This window comes from Panthera onca, chromosome C1 (genome assembly GCF_046562875.1).
Source record: "Panthera onca isolate mPanOnc1 chromosome C1, mPanOnc1 haplotype 2, whole genome shotgun sequence".
Taxonomy (NCBI): Eukaryota; Metazoa; Chordata; class Mammalia; order Carnivora; family Felidae; genus Panthera; species Panthera onca.
In genome coordinates, this window is record NC_138346.1 from 58,802,239 (window position 1) to 58,826,258 (window position 24,020).

General features: G+C 46.4%; 1 protein-coding gene across 1 annotated transcript in view; it reads left to right on the forward strand.

Moving 5' to 3' along the window:
- The first annotated feature begins 2,278 nt into the window (after positions 1-2,278).
- WIPF1 (WAS/WASL interacting protein family member 1) overlaps positions 2,279-24,020 on the forward strand; it is a 124,648-nt gene continuing 102,906 nt past the window's right edge. Inside the window, exon 1 of the mRNA XM_060621757.3 lies at positions 2,279-2,436. The gene's annotated coding sequence lies outside the window, so the exon portion shown is untranslated. The remainder of the gene's footprint in view (positions 2,437-24,020) is intronic.

Below are 24,020 nucleotides of genomic sequence, written 5' to 3' on the forward strand. Positions count from 1 at the left end.
GTGGGGCTCGAACTCACAAACTGTGAGATCATTACACGAGTTGAAGTTGGACACTTAACCACTGAGCCACTCAGGTGCCCCCATTGTTTTTAAGTTTATTTATTTATTTTGAGAGAGAGAGAGAAAGCACAAGGGGGGGGGGTGGAGGAAGCCAGAGAAAGAGAGAGAGGGAGGGAGGGAGGGAGAGGAAGAGAGAGACAGAGAGAGAGAATCCCAAGCAGGCTCTGCATTGTTGGTGCAGACCCAACATGGGGCTCGAACTCACTAACAGTGAGATCATGACCTGAGCCAAAGTCAGATGCTTAACTGACTGTGCACCAAAGCGCCCCATCATTTTTTTTAATTAAAAAATATTAGGAAGTTTTTCAGCTTCAAAGTATTTCAAATTTACAACTAAGTTGCAAAAATTAAAAAAGAATGTTTCCAGATACAGTTCACTCGTCTTTCCCAAATGTTAACATTGTACACAATTATAGCCCACTTATTGAAACTAGAAAATTACCACTGATGAAATATTATTCAGGTTTTGACTATTGAGAGAAGTATTGGTGACCGAGAGAGAGCCAGACGCATTCTGGACACTGGCCTCAAGGGCGATTTAAACCAGTGGACAATTCAGGATATCATTAATTTTGGGCTTCCAATGATGAAATAATGGGTGGGGGCATGTATGTTACCTTCATAATTTCCTGTTGTGTATACCAATGCTAAAATTTACGTGGATCTTTGAAAGATGCAAACTGAAGAGAGTTCTTTTTCTGGCAAGTATTGGTCCCAGGGCACAGGTACTCTGCTGAACTTTGGGGAGTCAAAGATAAGATTCCTGTTCTACTCGTGTACCACTACTCTGCTCATCTTTAGAGGGATTATCACATTTAATCTTTACAACAACCCTAGGAGGTAAGAATTCTCGTTATGCCTATTTGAAGCAAAAAAAAAAAAAAAAAAAAAAAAAAAAAAAGAGAGGCTTTAGAGAGCTTGCAAGGAAACCAGGCAGCTCCTCGGTTTAACTTCCATGCCACACTGTGATAACTGCTCTTGGTATGTTTTCAAGTCTGGAATAATATATTGATATAGGAAATCACTGGTCCCTGTTTTATATAAAACATAACCCGTGCATATTACCATAGAAATGGCTTAAAAAGAAAGACAAATATATAATAAACCTTCAAAAGACGGGTATACTTAGGAACCAAAGTTTGTCAATAGGACGGGTTTACACGTTACTTCACCTTTTTCCAGAAGCACTGTTGTCCCTGTTAAGAGTATGTCAAGATACAAATGTGTGTATGGGAACGGTGGAGGAACAGAAACAGCCTAAAGTCAAGGAGGAACGACTTCCTCAGCCTAGGACATCAATCCCTGAGAGTGCATATTCCCACCCTTTTTGCTTTTATTCAGAGGGATACACAACCTTGATATTTTAACCTATGGTCAAGTGGTTATTACATTGATCATACCTTGTGGTTGTTTTCAAATGCACACATTCTAGTACCTGGGGCGTCTGGGTGTGTGTTAACTTTTCTTTAAGAGTCCTGGCGCTTTCTCAGCTGGTCCAAGCCTGGTAAAGAGAGTTAGCCTTGGCGATGGAGTAGAACCTTCTTCACTTTCTCCAAATGTTTACTGTGATCCTACTGTGTCTGAGGATGTGGGTACCTGATAAGCCCATCCCCTCTCGAGGCGAAACTACTGAAAGGACCCCACCCGTGTGGAGGGGCGGAACGGCATCTCCCCACGGGAAGAGCCGCACCGTTGTCCCCACACAGGGGACGGGGAGACGGATGCACTTGCACGTGGGCCCCTGTGGGTTCCACTCTCTTTTGAAGTTCATTTTTAACATGAATTTTAATTTAAGGTGATTCAAAGCTGGACCCCCTCTTTTGAGAACAGAGGAGAGGGCGATGGGAGAAGGCTTTCCTTCGGACCCCCAGCGGCGGGGAGCTGGCGAGCGAGGATGCGGGGTCCCGGGGAAAGGGCCCTCTGTCGTACACAACTTCTAGTTCCCGCTCCTCTGCAGCAGCCCGTCCTGGACCCCACCGCCGCGTGCCTTCACTGCTCAGGGAGCGGACACAGGGACCCACGAGCCCCAGCCACCTAGTACCCCACTCTCGCCACGCTCCTCTGGGCGACCGGGGGCGGAGAGGGGCGCAGAGCTCGGGAGAAAGGCGGGGCGGGCGCGGCGCCCGGAGGAGAGGGCGAAGGGCCGGCGGCGGCCTCGCGGCGCGTCCACATGTGGCGGGGCCGCAGGAGGCGGGGGGGACGGGGAGTCGAGGGGGAGGGTTTACATCTCTGCGAAGTTCCCGGATGGTCGCAGCCTCCCGGCGCTGAGCGCTTTTCCTGCCCGGCCGGCTCAGCCCTACGGACCGGGGAGAAGTTTCCCGGAAAAAAATGCCCCGCGCGACGCGGGGCCCTGGAGCCGCCCGGAGCCGCTGCGCGGTAAGGGACGCGCGACCGGGGCGCGGGGTCTCAAGGCGGCTCCCGGGGAGACGCCCGCGGCCGCCGGGGAGGGCAGGGCTGGACGGCGGGGTGGGGAGCGCCGCGCGGCAGCGGCCGGGGGCGGCCGGAGGCGTCGGGGCTGCGTCCGCGGCGGGAGGTGGGCGCGGGCGCGCGGCCTCGGGAGGGGCCGGGCCGGGAAGGAAGGGGCCGCGGACGGCGGGGCCGCGGGCGCTGGGCGCCTCCCGCCTGGGCGCGCGCGTTCCTGGGCTCCCCCGACCCCGGGGCCGCGGCGGGGAGGAGTGGGGTGGGGGCTCGGGACCCGCGGCGGCCGTAGTTCCCCGCGGCAGGGGCTTGACGGGGATGCGCTGGGGCCACATCTACACCCCCAGCTCGGGCGGATGGGGACTTTCGGGTATCCCCGGGCCGGTTCGTGCCCAGGAACCGCCTCGCCTTCTCCGCTGGTGGAATCGAGCTCATCTCGCAACGCGGCTCCCCAAACTGGGCTCCCGCCTGCAGCCCGCTGCTCGCTCTGTGGTCGGTATAGACGCGCGGGTTAGATGTGCGCATTGACCTTAGAGGCGCTTCCAGTCCCCGTCAGCGCCTTTCCCCTTGCCCGGGGCCTCTCCCGGACTTTCCGGACAGCCTGACTTCAGTCTCACTCCCCCTACCTCTTTCTGCGAACACATTTTTCTCTCTAAAAAAGAACCGTTGAAGAACGTTGCAAGCGTAAAAGAAACCAGCTGACCCAGTCGGAGGCGACTTCGACTGGTGGTTAGACTTTGAAATTAACAAAGGGTGTGTCTGTGCCCGCTCTTGGTCCTGCGTTATCCCAGAGGAATATTCATTCCTGGGCCTCTGGCTTCTGGCCTTATCTCCGTTCTGGGGAACGCTCTCAAGTTGTTAGCAGTGACCGGGTAGACTTTGTCCCTTTTTCTTAAAGTTGCATGTAACGGCTGTCCCCCGGATAGTCCCTGGACCCCACCCTCAATCGCTGGCCCTGCGTGTCGAGGCAGTGCTGCCGCGGAGTCCCTGGACACAGTCCCACCCTGGGTGGGTTTTCTTCTGCCAGTCTCCCAAGGCAATTTCAAAACAATACTTTAGCTTCACTTTGAGTCATTGGCATATTTTTCCTCCTCAAAAATGCCTTTTCCTAGAACGGATGAAGTAACTCCAAGGAGGTTTTGTTTGGTTTGGTTTGTAGTTTGTATAAATTACCCTTTGACTTTCTGAGTTGAGAGAGCCCCGTACGCCATCAGCATTTTGCGTCTTGCCTCTCCTTCTGGTGCTCACAACACTGCCTTCTGCTCTTGCTCTGTGTCTTTACCTGCCTGTTATCCCCTCAAGGGCGAGGTTCTCGGGAACCAAAAAACCCCCATCTATCTGTAGGAGCCCATTAGCTGTTATGGAAGTGTGCAGGCTAGACTTTGCAGATTTTTAAAAAAATTTATTTAACTCCAAGTTAGTTAACATATAGCGCGGTATTGGTTTCAGGAGTAGAATTTAGTGATTCATCACTTACATATAACACCCAGTGCTCATCCCAGCAAGTGTCCTCCTTAATGCCCCTCGCCCATTTAGCCCATCCCCTGACCCTACACCCTGCCAGCAACCCTCAGTTTGTTCTCTGTATTTTTTTTATTTTTTTTAAAATGTTTATTTATTTCTGAGACAGAGAGAGACAGAGCACAAGTCGGGGAGGGGCAGAGAGAGAGGGGGACACAGAATCCGAAGCAGGTTCCAGGCTCTGAGCTGTCAGCACAGAGCCTGACTCGGGGCTGGAACTCACAGACCGCGAGATCATGACCTGAGCCGAAGCTGGACGCTCAACCGACTGAGCCACCCAGGTGCCCCTGTTCTCTGTATTTAAGAACCTCTTATGGTTTGTCTCCTGGTTTGTTTTTATCTTATTTTTCCTTCCCTTCCCCTATGTTCATCTGTTCTGTTTCTTAAATTCCACATGAGTAAAATATGATATTTGTGTCTTTCTGACTTATTTCACATAGCATAATACACTCTAGTTCCATGCATCTTATTGCATATGGCAAGATTTCATTCTTTTTGATCGCTGAGTAATATTTCAGTGTGTGTGTGTGTGTGTGTGTGTGTGTGTGTGTGTGTGTATATGTGTGTGTGTATACCATGTATATATGTGTGTATATACCACATCTTCTGTCTCCATTTATCAGTCATTGGAAGATGTTATTGAACATTTTAGTCATGTCATCTTCTTCCTTGGGACCTACCCAACCCTGCCATCACTTTGGCTCCCTGGCGAGCACATGAACTCTTTTGGGTTTGGTAATATAGAGCAAAGTGATTTGTAAGCAAGGTCAGATAAAATTCTGGGACGTTTACAGACAAGGAAATTACTTACAACTGGAGACATTCATGCCTTCTTCCATTTGTTTATTTCCCCAATTAAATCTCTTGTGGGGGTTCAGCCACTTTCGTGTGCCCTTGGCATATCATGCAACTTGAGACTCAACTTACCTCATCCAAGAAATGGGGTTGATAAACTTTGCTCTTTGTCCATCACATGGTGTGAGGATCAGGTAGGGTGATGAAGTAAGAAACAGCAAAAGGCAGCACAGCACAAGGCATCAGAGGGACACCATGCAGTGTATAGCACCAAGATAAAAGAGTGATAAAGAGCTCAAGTGGTAAGGGGGGGAGAGAAGTTGGTATGCTCTTACCTTTCAAATGTACTGTCTCAGGTGCTCTGGCCAGGGATGAGCTTACTTTTGTGGGAAGTATTCATTCCTGGGTCCATGTCACTGTCTGATATTTCAGGGTGTTCCTAACTATGGTTGTAATTTTAGGAAACATATGGTTTCTGCAGTGCACAGCAGGAGAACAAAACGAAAGAAAAGCACCTTTTATTTGTTGGCTGTAATCCCTTTGTTTTTAAGCATCTCGTATTCAGGATTCTGTCTCCCAGAGTTATGGTCTTCCTGAAGCCTGCCCTCCGGTGAGGCCCACCAAATTCCTCATGATTCCCATACAGAGGTCTCTCCGCCAGTGTGTCCCAGCAGTCCACAGTTACACCAAGTGTTGGAAGGTTGGGAGGCATAGCCTGGAGAATAGCCAGGACCCACATCAGTGAAGATTCCAATCTCAGTTGGAATCCAGCCAGATACTCATTTAGCATTGAGGGTCCCTGCTAGGGGTCGCCGCTGTGCCATAGGGCACAGCAGTGGAGTGGGAGACATTGCTCAGAAAGAGATGGAGTTTGCCCCTGGACCCTTACCTTCTGGTAGAGATGAGGCAGCTTTCAAACAGTGAAATGCAAGTCAGAATGTGGTAAATAAGGTAAAAAAAAAAAAAAAAAAAAAAAAAAGATACAGGTCAAATACAAGGAATTTCGAGGAGAGTGAAATTGCTTCCAGCTGGGGGGAGTCCATCCTTCACTGATTTGCCCATTTAACAAATATTGATGGGCCAGGCATAGGAAGGCTAATGGGCCCGTCGCCATTGCGGTCCCCCTTCCCTGCCCCAGTGAGGAACAGTTCTGGTTCCACTTCGCTGTGACAAATTAATGCTTCATCCCTCAGCCTCATTGTATCACCCAGCCCAACATTTGTCACTTGTTCCTACCCTGTAGGGATTACTGTCAGGTCAGAATAATTCTGTCTCTTGAATACTTTGTAATAATACAGTTATTTGATACAGTCATACAGTTAGTTAAGTCATGCTGTTCTGCTTAACACACATGGACTACTATTGAAATATTCTGGTCCTTCGCCATGGGTGTCACTAGAAGCTTATAAAAACTTGATTCTGTAAATCTGGGTGAGGCCCAGAATCTGTTTGCTGAGAGCCGCCTCCCCTAGGTTGTGCTGATACGCTGTCACGTGCAAGGTTAAAGCATGGGTCTGGAGGTTGGGTCGATCTTGCTTCTGGTGCCAGCTCTGTCTTCTGCAAGTTCTTTGACCTCTGTTTCTTTGCCTTTAAAATGAGAGTAACCACCTCATCCTGTAGGGTTGCGAGGGTCCAGTGAAGTCATGGTCGTGGATTGTTTAGCAGATTGTCCGGGACTGTGCTGCTGCTGCCGCTTGGTATTTGTGAGCCATTATTATCACTATTACCAGTGTTAGTATATGCAAAACACTGTTGGCATTCCTTTTGTCAAATGGAAATACAAAAACAGCCTAAACATGGCAACAGCCTTTTGTATAAATTAACATATAATAATCCCTTAACAGTCTGTAATTTGTTGAGTGTTTTCACCCCAATCACCTCGTGTATTCTCTTAACAGCTGGAGAAGGAGGAATCTCACAGAGCAGAATCTCAGTGTTTGGGGGCCAGCAGCCTGTGATCTGCTTACCCAGTCAAGCCTACTCTGCTGAAGTTATTGGGGCAGATAAAGGGTGGGAAAGCAAAGACAAGACACACTATACCCTGGTCCCTTGGCACTAGGAAGTGGCACATAGTAACAATCATGGTGGCCATCACCAGTGTGAGGGTGACCAGTGGATTAGACTGCCTGCCCAAGGCTGGGCTGCTTAGGTCACAGGAATAGCACCTAAAACCGTGGGGTGGCCCCTGTGTGGATTCCTGGGATGCATGCGTAGCATTACAGTCCTCAGATCAGTCGTAAATACTTGCTGAGAAGTCAAAAAATAGGCTTTGCTAATACTCAATAAAAGAACTTAGCTAAGATAGACAGGAGACACAGTCACCTACAATTTTAGTTTAGAAGCTTCAGTAAGCATGGCTCACATTGTAAAAACATGTCACTGTGGTGTTATGTTATTTAACATTTTAGCATTACTCACTATGGATATATTTTTTTTCCTCTTCTAGTAAGCCATCTTTCCAGTATAACACAGTTTCTTCTTTTCAATTTTCTTGTATGTCTTAGTTACATTAAGACAATCAAATTCTTCAAATTTGGCCTAAGCTTTAAAAAAATCTCTCCTTCCTTCCTTTCTTCCTCCCTGTCTTCCTTCCATTCTCCCTCCTTCTTCCACTTGCTTTCTTTAATGTTACCACTTACCGTGTGTCATTTAATTGAATCATTTAGTAGCTACACAACCCTGTGATGTAGATTCTGCTCATATACATGGAACCTGAGGCTGAGAGAAGTTAGGTAATGTGCCCAAGGTCACATAGCTAGTGAGAGAGCTAGTATGTAAACCCACGCCATTCTGATTCCAAACTCTGCACCCTTGACCCTCAATTTCACCTTCATCCATATTATATACTGCTTTGCATGTGGTGGGCTCCATCTAAACTATTATGTTCCATTCCCATCTGGATGCCTTTGCATTGCCTTTTCTTCTCCACACTGCCCCTTCTCTTCACCTGATGTTGAATCCTATAGATTCCTCAACTTGGCCACAAATACTTGTTAAGAAGAAAAATAATAGACTTTGCTAATAGTCAATAAAAGGAGAGTATTCTAAAATAAAGAAGAGACCACTACAACTTAAAAGTTTATTTTTATTTATTTTCTATTTTCTTACCTACACAATACATACTCCACTTAGTATATATCTATATATGTTTATATTATTTAAATATATAAATTGTTCTTTCATAATACTTGACTACTTTAAATATGTGTAATATGTACACCTTACCTCGTTACAACAACTAAATGCAGTTGGTTACATTTCTCCTATTCTCCCTCTTCTGCCTCCCCCCCCCCACCACCATCTACTTGCATATTTGAGACTGTGTTACATGGATATTGTTTGCATTTTGTTTGTTTTACCTTTTTAGTATTTCTTGGACATAGTACTACTATGTTTTAAGTTTATTTATTTAGTTTGAGATGGAGAGAGCACCATCAGGAGAAGGGCAGAGAGAGAGGGAAAGAGAGATTCCAAGCGTGCTGTGTACCATCAGTTTAGAGCCCAATGCAGGGCTCAGACTCATGAACCGTGAGAGCATGACCTGAACTGAAATCAAGAGTCAGATGCTTAACCAACTGAGCCATCCAAGTGCCCCTAGGACTACTGTATTCTCACAGCTGCATAGAATTCTACTGTAGCAATAATGTATATATCATATATATACATTTTATGTATTCTATATGTATATATTATGTATATATAAAACATAATATATATACTGTATGTATATATATATTATGTATACATATAGCATATATATATATGATTGGTGCATTATTGGTGTCCACAGTCACTCATTAGAGTTTGCACTCTTATTGCACAGTTCAGTGACCATCAGCTCACCTGCTGGCTTTTGCTAATGATGCCCAAATAATTAATCCATTGAGTCAAGTCCAACAACCATTCATTCACTAACAGAATAACTATAGTCATTTAATTGGCGTACACAGACCAAATGGGCAGTTGGTTGAATTTCTTGCTTTTCAACCACTTGTGTCTCCCCAACCCATTTCTGAAACCCTCCATGCATTTTTCTATAGACATATGCAGGAGATTATGTCTGTTGACTGGAGAATTTAGGCCTGAGAAGGACCACACGAGAAATGTGGCCACATCCCAGAGTGATGCAATGTTGAAATGTTAAACATGTTACCAAGTAATATTTCAAGAAATGCTGAGACTTCCCTGCTTCCACCCTCACAGCAGAATAGATTTTAAAAGTAGAGAACCTTTAGACCTTGGAGAAGATCTTGAGAAAACATGTACCCTAGCTATTTTTTTTCCTGAAAATGTAAACAGTGAGATCAGTGTCTTAACCACAGTAGTCTTGTGTTGTGGGGATGGATATTTAGATAATGGAGACAGTCAGATCAGCCTGAGATATAAGAGGGAAAAAATGGGCTCTTCTTGAACAGGCCCCTGTCATAAGCAGCACATGTAGGTGGTGAGGGAGGGACTTTCTGGAAGGACTGTGGTATGGATTTGAGAGAAAAAGGGGTGGAGAGGGAGAATGAGAGAAGTCTAAGCTGTTTGCTTTCCCAGATCCCAGAAGGCAGGCTGAGAGACACTAAGACAGGATTTCAGATGCTACTGAAATTTCCAATTCAGTTTTTGAGGGTCTGGAAAAAAGGCAGAGTAGTTGAAGACCTTTTAAAAACCTTTTTAGGAAGTAGTATAGCAATTTATGTTGAGCAGTGCCTATTCTTATCTATGAGAGCCAAGATTTGATTGCCATGCATGGGTTAAGAAATAACCCACAGCGTCAATTTAAAATATCTCAGGTTTGTTTTTTTTTTTTTTTTTTTTTTATTTTTGGGACAGAGAGAGACAGAGCATGAACGGGGGAGGGGCAGAGAGAGAGGGAGACACAGAATCGGAAGCAGGCTCCAGGCTCCGAGCCATCAGCCCAGAGCCTGACGCGGGGCTCGAACTCACGGACCGCGAGATCGTGACCTGGCTGAAGTCGGACGCTTAACCGACTGCGCCACCCAGGCGCCTCTCAGGTTTTTTTGAGTAAAATTTCATACTGTTCTTTTCCCTAGAGTTTTAAGCACTGTTTTAAAAAAAAAATTTTTTTTTTGTGATTTGAGACACATTCAGAAATTAGATTATTGTTAAAACTAGGGCAAGTCTTGAGTGACATTTTATAAGATGTTGGAACTAAAACCTCTGTATTTAAACATCTCTCTCCTTTAATTTTCTTTCTTTCTTTCTTTCTTTCTTCCTTCCTTCCTTCCTTCCTTCCTTCCTTCCTTCCTTCCTTTCTTTCTTGATAAGAAAGTGGGAGAAGCAAAGGAAAAAAATTCTCAACTGGTTAAAGGACAATGTGTTACTGTGGTATTATTTAAATCATAAAACCCCTTTCTGTACAGAAGTTCTGTGTGCATCACCTCTACGTTGCTGTGATGAAGTGCTGTGTGTCCTGGAGCTCAGAAAGCCACCAGACCAAATGCTCAGTCTCTGGCTCAGTTAAGCATCCGACTTTGGCTCAGGTCATGATCTCCATGGTTCACGAGTTCGAGCCCTGCATCGGGCTCTGCACTAACAGCTCAGAGACTGGAGCCTGCTTTGGGTTCTGTGTCTCCCTCTCTCTCTCTGCCCCTCCCCTGCTTGTGCTCTCTCTCTCTCTCAAAAAATAAATAAACATCAAAAAAAAATTTTTAAGACAAAAACGGAAGAACTATATGAAGAAAAGGCTAATAGTTTTTCTCTTATCTCACTCAGATTCTAACTCCTCAAGGTAGTATTATCTGTTCACGATGTGTCCTTCCTCTGTCTCTGCTTATATAACTATATACAAATGCATGTGCACATATATTTTTTTTCTATTAAAAATAGGAACATACACATTAGGCTACAAGATTTTTTTGTTGAGATGCAGTTGACATATAACATTGTGTAAGTGTAAGGGTACAGTGTGCTGATTTGATACAGTTATATATGGCAATATGATCACCACCATAGCTTTAACACCTCCATCACTGTCACATAATTATCATTTCTCTTTTGTGGGGAGAGCATGTATGATTGCAAATATATACTTTCAAGTACGCAGTTTCACTATTGCTAACTATAATCACAATGCTGTGCATTAGATCCTTAGGACTTACTCATCTAATCACAAGTTTGTACCCTTTGACCAACATTTCCCCATTCCCCCCCACCCCCAACAGCTCCTAGTAACCACCACTCTACTTTCTGTTTCTACAGGTTTGGCTCTTTAGATTCCACTAAGCCAGATCATATGGCATTTTGTCTTCCCCTGTCTGACTTGTTTCACCTAGCATAATACCCTCAAGGTCCTTCCATGTTGTCACAAATGGTAGGATGTCTTTCTCTCGGCTGAGTAATACTCCATGGTGTGTATATAGTACATCGTCTTTATGCATTCACCTACCAGTGGACACGTAGGTGGTTTCTCTCTCTTGGCTATTGTGAATAATGCTGCAATGAATATGGGAGTGCGGATATCTTTTTGAGGTCCGCAGATTTTTTTTTAACATACCAAAGCATCATAGACATTCTCTCCAAATCAAAAAACTCATTAAAAAAAAAATTTAAAAAAAATTAAAAAACTCATTTATTTATATCATGGCTGCTTCACATGCCACAATTTAACCATTCAGGTTGTTTCAAGTTTTGTGCTATATATAGCAACAGTTCTTCTCTGAACATCCATGTGTGTAAATTTGAACGAGCTAACATACAGAAGCTTTTATCTTTGTCAGAGTCCCCAAAGTGGTATTACTTTCCAAAAGTTGTAGTAATTCACGGTCCCACTAACACTACTTGAAAATATCTGTTTCCCCCATATCCTTGCCAGCATAATTTATTTTAGAAGGATAAGCTTTCTAATCTCTGTTTCCTGTTTTGTTTCAAATGATTTCTGCAGGGAGCACTTGTCACTATCTTTACTTTAAAAAATCCCATTCATTTGAATTATTCATGTCTTGTCTTTTCCTTAATTTTCTAATGTGCGTGTGATTTGTCTTCTAGAACTGGAGGAGAAAAATTTGAGCCTAACCTCACTGAGCCTAATCGTTCTGTATTGAAGTGAAACAAAACACTTGATTTCTCTTTATAATAAAGTCAATGTAGACTCTTCAGTCCCAATTTTCTCCTCATAAAAGTATATTATTTAAGAAATTTTCTCCGGAAATATAAATGTTTTAATAAAAACAGAAATTTATGAAATACAAAAGATGGGAAATTTTAAAGGAGTTTTGAGCTCGCAGAGCTAACGGAGTTTCCCTTTCGAGTCCAGAAATCTGAAGACAAAGGTTCTTTGAGAGCATTCGTTCTAAGTTATAGCGGATTACATCAAGAGGAAAAAGTGAATCACAGCAGATAGGAATTTAAACCTGGAACATTGCTGAAAAGCCCCTGCACCGTTGCTCTTGCTTGTTTTTCTGGGAGGTGGGACTAGATCCCACGTCTCCTGTTCTGCTAGTCGCTGAGTTCATTAGAAAATTATTTGTATATAACTCCAGCAGTACATTGGTTAATCAGAAACATCTGCACAACTGGGGTCGTTTATAGGAACAGAATAACTAAATCAATCAGCACAATTTCTTGTATTCGGGGAGGTCGGGCCAGCATTGTGTAGCCCAGAATAATGACAGGGCTTTGTAGCTAACCTGATGCAGATGCAGAAAGATTGTGTCTGGGCAGCAGAAGTCCGAACTGAAAATGAAGAAATCCTGTGAGTCCTTGATGTTTGCCTTCATTAAGTTTTACTCTGTTTCTAATGTTAGTGTTTTAAAGGCTCAGATGCTTCAGAAAGGGATGTCCTGTTCAGAAAAAGAACACATCCGAGTCATACCTTCGAAGGACGGAGTCTCCTGAACAAGTCTGAATTGTCCAGATCAGAGTCCCCTGAAAGATAAGTCTGTATGTTCTGCCCAAACTGCCAGAGCTGCGACAAGCCAAGGGCCTCATGCTGGGAAAGCGGCCCCAGACCAGACAGGCGAACTGACATGTCTGACTAGAGGGAGCTAAATCGGGCAGAGGACGTGAGTTCCCAAGAGAGGCGGACGCTGGAGTCCTGACCTGATGTAGCCAGAGCAGTTCCTCAGGGTGGGTGTCCTTGTGCAGAGCCCCAAAGGTCCATGAAAGTTGAGTGGGTTCAGAGAACGCAGTCCCGTGTTCTGGCTCTCGCAGTCAGCCTTGCTGGAGACTTCGCTATAGGAAGACAGGGCATCTGAGGAGAACAGGGAAGTCTCTAGACCCAGTGTCTCCCCGCGTGGCCCAATCTGAGGGACCCTGAACTCTCCCTCGACCACTTAAAAATACAAGTCGTACTCAAGGCCAGACTCCCAGAATCCTGAGGTGGGATTGGGTTCCTGTTGCCTGGGTGGCTTCAGGTAGGGCTAACCTTGGTAGGCAGCTGCCATTAGGTTTTAGCTGGTGAGTGGTCAATGGGGAGGGAGAGTAGTTCCCCCCCCCCTCCCCCGGGGAATTGGCAGCTTTTCTCTCGAGATCTACCATAGTCTCAGCGCTGGGATTTGCGAACGCTCGCATCTTCTGAGGGCCCCCATGTGCTGATGCACGTGGCCCCTGTGCTCTCCTTTCCTTTCGCTCTGCCTCTGCCTTTAGATGCCTTTCAAGCCTCAGAGGCAGTGTGGACTCTTGAAAATTAAGCCACTTTCAGGTTAAGTCCTGCTATCAACCGGCTCATTTATTTGATGTCTTTTACATTGGATCCTCTGGTCAAAGTAGAGTGGGAAGGTGGACAGAGCAGAAAGATAGGAGCTCAACACTTCCAGTTCCGGCTTGAATGCCAGTGGTCCTGTGATCTTGACAACAATAAAACACCATGTGGAAGTTGAGTGGAGAAAGCTGTAGGGATGGGGAGACTGAGGCTCGGAGGATGTCTGGGATGCCTGTTCAGGGGCTTACAGCGGCTCCCCATTGGGCACCGTCTATAAACAGTGCACTCAGAAACATTTTAACTTATCAGTCAGAGGCCCGATGACTCTGAAATTTCACCTTGCTTGTTTTTGACTAAATGTTTGATAAACAAGTGGCATCTCTCATTTAGCTAAAATAGTGTAGGTGTGTTATGTGTAATATATAAAATCGAGTTATATTCCAGCAAACTCCCTGAGTTCTTATGCTTGAATCTCATTGTGTACTTGCTGAAGAAAGAACATTAGCTATTACCCTGAGATTTTCTTTGTAATGTCATTGGTGGAGGTGGGATTTCCGCTAGACGCTGTCCAGGTATGCCTAGCAGATCTTGTTTTATTTACATCCAGTGAAAATCACACTACCTCACTATATGCGTATACACATCCATTATACTGACCCTTATTTTCTATTAGGACACACACGGTCATAACCCTGAAACCGCCTGTCCTCACCATCTACTATACACGTGTGCATGCATCATTTGCTTACCCTTTTTTAAAAAAAATTTTTTAACCTTTATTTTTGAGAGGGAGGGAGACAGAGCGCAAGCAGGGGAGGAACAGAGAGAAGGGAGATACAGAATCCAAAGCAGGCTTCAGGCTCCGAGCTGTCAGCACAGAGCCCGGCGCAGGGCTCGAACTCACGAACTGTGAGATCATGACGTGAGCCGAAGTCAGACGCTCAACCCACTGAGCCACCTAGGCGCCCCCATCTGTTTACTCCTTTTATGGAGCACTTCAGATATAACCACAAGGCACCAGTTCCAAACTTCATTAGGAAAGTCCACTGCTGGGGCTTAAATTTTTAAATATTTATTTATTTTGAGAGAGAGAGAGAGAGCATGCATGCATGTGCCCAAGCCGGGCAGGGGCAGAGACAGGGAGAAAGAATCCCAAGCAGGCTACACACTGTCAGTGTGCAGCCCAGTGCGGGGCTCAAACCCAGGAACCGTGAGATCATGTGACCTGAGTGGAAATCAAGAGTCAGATGCTTAACCAACTGAGCCGTCCAGGCGCCCCCATTGCTGGGATGGTACACGCATCAGCCTTTGTGGCTTTTTAGAAGGCAGAGGTCATTGCTCACTCAGGTGCTTTTTGTATAGGCTCAGACAAAAACACCATACGCAGGTGACTGTGTGTTGCTTCACTGTGATGGTGGTGATTCCTGGGAACGGATAAAAATACCCAGATGGGGCTTCACCTTAAGAGTTCTGTCATATGCTCATTGGTTGGTGGTTGTGAGCATTGCTGGTTGAGTCTCTTGTTTGCATTTCTTACTCGTGGCCTGAGGAACAACACGTTGCTATTTTGGCTCGGAGGCAGACCATCTTGGATATCTTCCAAGAAACTGTGTGCTGCTTTTGCTTCTTGAGATTGGTGCTAACATTACAGGATCTCCAGTTATGCATGGAAAGATCCTGGGCCAACAGGCTGGCCAATGGTGCCCCTGTGGACTTTCTGCTTTACAGAGAGGTTAGACAAACTTGTCTACCCAGGAAACTGAACCTTAGGACTGGTGCCCAAGAGAGCCTAACCACCATCTTAGATAAGGTTGTGACTAGGAGAAAGTGTTTTTGAGTTTCAGCCCCGAGGCCCAAGAGAGGATGAAGTCCTAGTGGAAACTTCCCCTGTGCTCCGCTTCAGCTCTGGCTCCAGCAACACAGAGGGGGAGAGGAAAAGGGAAGAGGCTTCTGGTGGTGGACAGAGTGCAGAGGTCAGCAGTGACAGCAGGGAAAAGAATCTGGTGGTTTCAAGCTGCAGGGAGAAGCCTCAGCTTGGGGCCGGGAGCCATGGAGTGAAAGGAGTGAGATCCTTAACCTCCCCCACCCGTCCAAGAAGGTCCCCTGTTAATGAGGTTTCTGGGCAGGGGGCTGCAAGTATAGGGACTCTTGGTGAGCTGGCCTAAGCGATGGTCTGCTGTTCGAAAGAACTCCTTAGGAAACAGAAACAGAAATAAGAGGTTGCCTGCTTTTCGCATGCTTACTCGCAGAAGTAAAAAATGAATTATTCCTCCAGATTTCCAGTCATCATTTTTACAAGTGATAATCATAATAGTATCTAACATAGATATTGCTTACTATGTACCAGGTAATGTTCTAAACGCTCTAATAAATTAGCCCACTGAATCCATATGATGATGCTATGAGGCAGGCACTGTTGTCTTCATTTAGCAGATGAGGAATTTGTGGGGAACAAACTTGCCCAAGTTCACACCATTCACTTAGCAGAGTCCAGATTCGGTCCAGTTCATGTGGCTTCAGAGCCCGCTCTGAACTGTGATGCCCACCCCGCCCTCTGGCTCTTCAGCGAGGGGCAGAAAATTGGAAAGGACCTAAATGGCCCCAGCTTTTTTCAAGCAGATGACTGATCACTGGTACAGTGTTCTGGGAAAATGACCCGAGCTTTCTGTTCCTCTGTTTTCCCTCATGTGTCTGGGTTAGGGGCACCAGCCCACTGGGAAAGGACAGCCTGAAGCAGTGAAGACCAACCTCCTCTTCAGTGGTGTTTTGGGTCCAGCAGTAACTTCTCTCTGAATCATCCACTTTGACACCTGACTCCCGTCACAGACATACATTCTAAATGACCCTCTAAGACTGCAGTGTCTCTAGTGAGGAAGAAAATCTTCATAGAGTGTCACAAGTGCTGCCTAAGACTGGTGCCATTGACTAGCATCACATTATTTTCTCAAGAATAAAATGAATAACACAGGTTATATTTAGCTGAGGGGAAAGGAGTGTAATACTCAACTGTAGGGGCACCTGGATGGCTCAGTCGGTTAAGCGTCCGACTTCAGCTCAGGTCATGATCTCGCGGTTTGTGGGTGCGAGCCCCGAGTGGGGATCTGTGCTGAGAGCTTGGAGCCGGAAGCCGGCTTCAGATTCTGTGTCTCCCCCTACCCCTGCCCCTCCTCCACTGCTCATGCTCTGTTTCTCTCTCCCTCAAAAGTAAACATTAAAAAACATTAATACTCAACTGTAAAACATAGAACCTCTTATAAAATAACAGAATATTGGAGTTAGGAAGCAAAGTGAAGATAAAGATCTTTTTGCCCGTCCTCCCACTTCACAGGTGAAGAAACAGAACCCCAGAGAAGTTAGGTGGCTTTCCCAAGGCCAAGGCTGGTTGGTAGCAGAGTTGACGCGAGAACACAGGCCTGCCGAGTTCCAGCCCAGTGCTTTTTTCCCTGCCCAAGATTGGATAAAATAGTCCCTAAGTGATTTTCTTTTTAAGTTACAGGTGGAACATAGAATGGTCCATTTCCTTATTGGACAAGGCCAAAGCTAACACTGCCCTAAAGTGTGAGGGGTGCAGCTGGAAACCTCCTTCAGGTCCAAACCACAGTAAAGCCCGGCTGAGGAAAGGCAAGGCAGTGTTCAGGGCAGGGACTTGTGTGGAGTTCACAGGGCCAAGCCTCTGCCTTCTAGACTGTCCTGACCAGGAGAGCAGTTATCTGTCCCCACTACTCTGCTCAAGTCCGTTGCTTTGAAGGTGAAGGAATTGAACTGGCTCAGTTTATAGCAGAGTTCAGTGAGAGGGATGGGGAAGAAGAGGGAAATGGTCACTTCTTTACCATAAAGGAAGATCTATCTCAAAACCCTTCTGCTGAGAGTGACTGTCAGGCAGTCAGGTCTCTACCAGGCTTTGGGTCCCAGAGGCCTGCAGGCTGCAGGGCTCTTGCTACATTACTGAGATGGAGAATTTTAAGCCCTTCCTGGAAGAGGCTTGGGCAGCCTGTGGCGGCCTCCCTGCGGACCTCTGCACCACTGGCAACCTGGGCAAGACTGCTGACGTCTGGGGTCAGAAGCACAGGGGCCCAACAGACACTTCTGCTGACAAGGACAACTATAGGTAACCTTCGTACCTGCGGAGCAGTGGCCTGGGAATCCCCACAGGCAAGAATGGAGAGGAAGTCAGCTCTGCATCAGGGAGAGACAGAAACCTGAGACTCAGAGGGCATCCAGAGCTGTGTTTCCCACTTCTGGGCTCTTCTGCCTCAAAATGGGCCCAAAGGGAGCTGTAAAGTAACTTTGTCTGGGGCTGATTTCATCCCTGGTCTTGTGTGATCCCACCCACAACAAGAGCATTTGGGGGGAATTAAAACTACCTTGACCAGCAGTTCTCAAAAGCACCCTCTTGGTGGACCGCCAAGGGGTGTGGGACAAATTATTCCTTCCCTCCCTTCAAGCAGTTCTGTCAGTCCCTTTGGGGACTTCTGTGGCAATTTATCTGGCCATCTTTTCAAGCCCAGGAAAGACAAAATAAAAAAAGCTGTCCCCAGAAACAGATAAAACAAAACCAAGTTCATTCTTTTCTCTTCTTTCTTTCTTTCTTTCTTTCTTTCTTTCTTTCTTTCTTTCAAGGTGGGGGAATAGGGATGGGCAGAGAGAGGAGGACAGAGGATGCAAAGTGGGTTCCATGCTGACAGCAGACAGCCCGATGTGGGGCTCAAACTCACGAACTATGAGATCCTGACCTGAGCTGAAGTCAGACACTTAACCTACTGAGCCACCCAGGTGCCCCCAAAACCAAGTTCATTCTTAAGCTGGATGTGATCTGGAAGGTTTTCAGGGAGGGGCACAGCTCACCAGCCCCATGGGGCCTTTCTAGCCTCAAATCTGTAGGTCCTTGTTCTTGGCCAGAGGATAACAGGATCTTTTGTTTATCTGGTATGACCTGGAACCCCCCTTCTAGAATTAAGCAAGAAACCAGAGGCAGAGATAGGATTCAAAGTTAGAAGTTTTGGGGGCACCTGGGTGGCTCAGTCAGTTAAGTGTCCGACTCTTGATTTTGGCTCAGGTCATGACCTCACGGTTGTGAGATTGAACCCTGCGTCGGGCTCCATGCTGAATGTGGAGCCTCCTTAAGATTTCTCCCCACCCCCAATAAATAAATAAACATTAAAAAAAAAATGAAACAGGGGCATCTGAGTGGCTCAGTCAGTTAAGTGTTCAATTCTTGATTTTGGCTCAGGTCATCATCCTAGGCCCACGGGATCCAGCCCCGCATTGGGCTCCATGTTGAGTGTGGAGCCTGTTTGGGATTCTCTCTCTCTTTCTGCTCCTCTCCCCTGCTCGCATGCTCTCTCTAAAAATAAAAATAAATTTAAAAAATACCAAGTTATAAGTGTCTGCTCCCATATCTGTGGTTTCCCTGCCTTGTGCTTGATTAGAATGACAGTTTTGGTGACACGTCCCGCCTTTGTGCCGTGCCAGTGTCAGCCAGCCTCCTGTGATGCCAGTCCCCTCTGGCTACTCCTGCCCCCTTGCTGTTCGTCTGCCTCTGTAAGCCTAGATGGTGCAGAAAGTGGTTTCCAGCTCTCCTCCGAGGGGTCGGGGGGTACTGAGGGGGCTGCTGTGGGCAAGCGCCAGGCCAGGTGCAAAGCGGGCCCCACTTTCTCCTGACCTTACTCTCCCAGCAGCAGTGTGAAGGGATGAACTCTCATGAGACCAGTATCGGCCTGCTTGCTTGGAGGAACTAGGGGGCAGAGTGTGCCGTAACTAGCCCTATTGCATAAATCGGCCCAGCCAGTTCCTCCTTTCGTCCCCCACAAGGTGCAACACAAGGGCCCAAAGCTGAAGAACTTCACGAATGAACTCAGTTCTAATACAGAAGCCACAGGTGACGAAACTTCCCCCGTATAGATTCAGGGGTCTGGTGGGTCCCTTCTTTCCAGACTCAAAATATTTCCAAACGGTAAAATTTCAGAGGCAACAAGTGGTGTTGAGTTTGAAGAACAACAAGAGACATGCTCAGAGGGTAGCCCTGTTCCTATACTTGAATAACAGACGTGAAGGGATGTGGCATCTGGGCAGTATTTGAAAAGCAGTCTCTCTCTCTGTGAACAGTGAGTACACCACATAAAGAAGCGTTGTCTGAGCCAGCGTTTTGAAACCTTGTTTGACCGTGACTCACAGTAAGAAGTAAATTTTTCATTGAGATCTAGTACACGTAGATAGATAGATAAGAGAAACAAATGTTTTATAAAACAATTCCCATTCGTACTAAATGCGATACATTGTGTGTGTGTGTGTGTGTGTGTGTGTGTGTGTGTGTATGATATGTGTTTTAAAAAGCACATTTCGACCCACTCAATTGACTCGTCTGTCCGAGAATAGGCAACAGCCGGCAGTTTGAAAAATACTGATTTGAACAGAAACATGTCAGACATGTAGAAACTGGTCTCATTGGCTTCCTGGCCCCAGAAGAGGTTTCCCTCACTTTTCTGATCACTAGAAGCTGGTGGAGAAGTGATGGCGAGGCAGAAGCAAGGAAGGGAGAGGAGGTCATGGCTGAGGGAGGGGCCGGAGGCAGAGTTGTGCCCCGCTCACACCGCAAGCGCTTGAGTGCATGCGATGTGGTGTCCTGGCACGGAGAGGACCGGCCGTGCTCACAGTGCACGGGTCCTCGTGTAAGGATTTCTGTCCACTAAGGTTTGTAGTGAAAAGTGGAAGCATAAACTGACACACAGGAGCCTGAGACACCCCTTTGTCCCGCGTTCCCTGAAAGAAGGAACCATGTTACAGGACTGTGTTCAGCGTTACATCCCTAGTTCTGGGTCTCATTTATATTAAGTATTCAATGTTTCTTCAGAGACCGTGTTATCTCATTAGTACTTGCAACTAGGCTAGTAAAAATCCTAATTATGTATGGTAGTATTTTAAAAAAACGTGATTTGGGGGCACCTGGGTGGCTCAGTCGGTTAAGCATTCGACCTGATTTCGGCTCAGGTCACGATCTCACGGTTCGTAAGATCAAGCCTCATGTTGGGCTCCATGCTGAGGATGGAGCCTGCTTAAGATTTTCTCTCTCTCTCTCTCTCCCCCACTGTCTTTCTCTGCCCCTCCCCCTGCTCTCAAAAAAAAAAAAAAAGGTAAAAATAAAAAAGCAAACCCACAACATTATTTGGTATATGTGCTGCCGAAGCGAGCACCCCACAACATTATTTGAAGGGCACTTTAACACACTTGAGTCATAATGTCATATAAATGGGACAGGACAGGTAAGAAAGGCCCAGAAAAGTTTGGGCTGTGTAGCAGAACTGCTAAACCCCATCTGAGTTTCAGGTCCTCCACACAGCAAGCCTTTAAAAAGTTGAGGTTTGTCTGGTTTGACTCTTAGGCAGGCCTTGGGACGAATTGCTCTGGCTCTTGGCTTTGAGAGAAGTTCAAGTGGCGTGGAGCAAGCTGACCCTGGCCGACCAGGGAACAGGAGAGAGGGCACTCAGACTTTCCACGGCTGCGAATCTGAGCCTGCCCTTAGTTTACCTCTTGGGTCAGGCAGTCCAGGATGATGTGACTTAGGCTTAAATCACCCAAGTTTCTGTAGAGAGGAGGGTGCTCGGGGACCACTCTTTATTGGATCCTCCGTGGAGTCTGTTTTAAGTTCCAGAGCAACCCAGCACTAATGGAGCACGGAGCTAAGTAGTGGTCTGGGGCTGTGGAGACCCTGACGTGGGTCCTGATGCAGCAAGTGAAAGGAGCCCCCTGAGCTGGGTTCCATGTAAGCTTCCAGCCCCGGGTGGGGGCCTTCAGGACCTGAGTCTGTTGGTCCAGATCCCAACTTCTTGCCATTCCTGCTGCTGTACTAAATCAGCTACAGTTCTGGGAGGGAGGAGGGGAGTAGGCATGGAAGCAGGAATTCGCTTCCTGAGAGAAGAGGCAAAGACATGATATGATTTGGGAAAGATACTCTAAAAGGGTGGCTTCCCTCCTAAAAGTGAGCAAATACAACAAATATAACCCCAAGATGACTGCTGTCAATTTTAGACATGTGCTCAAGTTTCACATAGCCCAACCCCAGAGGAAATAGCTAGGAATGGCTGGGAACTGAGGATAATTTGCACTTTTCAAAAGATCCCCTGGGATTCTGCCTTAAACAGGTAGCTCTTTGGCTCTGGGACATGGACATAGGCTTTGGGACCTTGGAGATGTGTCTTCATAGACTGGCGGGCCCACCTAGCAGACTCTGTCTGTGTTTTTAATACATTGCTCAGTTATTTACTCCTATTTAACGCAAAGAATTCTCTTGGATAAGACCAAATGTAAATGCAAAAGAGCATTCAAATCACAAGGCAGGCAGGGAGCCCCAGATTCTAGTTTTAGCTCCATCATTGTCGCTATGAACTTGGGCCTCAGTTTCCTCATCCATTATTTGGGGAGGTTGGAGATGCTCCCTCTGACCTCCTTCAGCTCAAACACCCTGTGGCTCTCTTCAGCCTGAGAAACATTTTCTGGCAGGAAAGAGAGGCTGTCCAGAGCTTCCTTCTCAGGCAGCCAGTGAGTACATTCTTTCCTGTGCCCACATATGGAAGCAATTTCTAGATTATCCAAGGCACTTGTGCTGCTGAGCTCAACCGAAACAGAGGAGCTCGGTGGTGGAAAGTGGAAAAAAGAAAAAAACCTGCACATGTTTTCTTACCACCGTGCCCTGTCCTATCTGCAACGGTCCCTGCAGTTTGCCCTTCCCTGATATCTCAGGGGTGTGCCAGTGGGATTGGGGAATTTCACAGATAAAACCCTGATAAAAACAAAATGAGTGTTGAGCTCACTGCTTCTCCTCGGAAGCCAAAGGCCACTCTCTGCCCTTCTCCCCTGGAAACGGTAAGGCTGGGGGCTGGGGAGGAGCGTGAATTCCTGAGTTTTGTTCCCACATTTCTTGTAATCTTTCTCTCTGGTCTGGTAAAATGACGATTATTAATGGCTGCCTTCAAGGTTCTTTGTAAAGTTGAAGTGGGAAACATTAGCCAAGTGCTTTGAAGGGGAAAATGTTTTATTAGTTCCTCTTCTGAACTCCTGGGGGTTTTGGTAGCAGTTGAGTGGTAACTCTTACAAACTGGAGGCACTGGGGCATTTACTCCTAGATTCAGGTCAGGAAAATGATTTTTCCTAGAGCATGACCTTATTCACAAAGCCTCATCTGTGGCCCTGGTCCCCATAAATGGTCCTCAGGACCTTATTTCCTCCCTCCCTCTTTTCACTCCTGACCGTAATTCTTGGGGAAGGAGATTACTGAAAAGGACATGTTTATATGAGAAATGCTTTTTGTTCCCCTTTCAGTCAGCCCCTAACTTCTCTACTGCCTAACCCCCCCACTGACACAAACATTTAAAAATTCATTTGTAAAACGGAAATGCTCTTCCTAGAAATGAGGTCTGAGTGATTAGGGATCTATGAATGTACATACTGACCTTTGGTAAAGCTGTTGTGTCTGTGTTCTCATAAAGATCTGAGGTATCCCTTCCAAATACTTGCTGGAAAAATCTCTCAAAATCAAGACAGTAGGCTGAGAAATGCCAAAAGACACTTAGCAGAGACCACATTTTGTTTTGTTGCCGGGTCTCCAGTGCAGAGCCTTCTCTGGTTAAAGCATACCTCTCATTCCCGGAGAGCGCCTGTGCACCACTGGTTTGCTTCGTCTCGGGTTGCCGCCGTGGAGGGCTAGAAATCAAACATGACACGAAGATAGAAACACTTATCGGAAACTCGCTTGTCTGCTCGCCCTATTTCAGGACACCCAGATTAGCTCCACTGGCTACAAATATGATTATAATTCCATACATACATTTCCCCCCTCGTGGGTTTCTTGCCCGTTTCAAAGTGGCTAAACTCCGCGGAACCATAGTCGAGAATGTTTGAGCCCCATCTCTGTAGGACTCTGTGCTAGCTGTTCTTCAGTGCTGGTCAAAGAAAGTTCAACTGACCTGCCTCCTGTCTGCTAGATGCTGACGGTCTGAAGCACCAATCCAGGAGATGAGTGACAGCATGTGGGCCTGTTCCTGCCACGGGTATCACTTGGGGCCAGGTTGGGTGCTCTGCACCAGGCAGGGTAATTCAGCTCCCGGCTCCCCAAGAAGACGAAGACCATTCATGTCGCAGCCACATCCGCACCCATCCAGACACCAGGCTCCCACTGGCCCAGGAGAGTTGAACTCCCCCCTCCTAGGCAGTTGCCCCCAAACCTCACTCCTCTGCAGCCTTCACTCTGGGAACACCCACTACCTGCCAAATAACAGTCAGTGATGATAGTAGTAATAATGGTAGGAGCAAATGTTTATGGAGCATTTCCTGTGTATCTGGCTCTCTTTTTATTATTCTTGTTTTACCAACGAGGAAACTAGAGCACAAAATGTTAGTCAGCCTGCCTACCATCCCAGAGCCAGTAAATGGCAGAATCAGGATTTGAACCCAGGCAGTCTGACTCCAGAGACTATTTATTTATTTATTTATTTATTTTAAAAAAAAATTTTTTTTCAACGTTTTTTATTTATTTTTGGGACAGAGAGAGACAGAGCATGAACGGGGGAGGGACAGAGAGAGA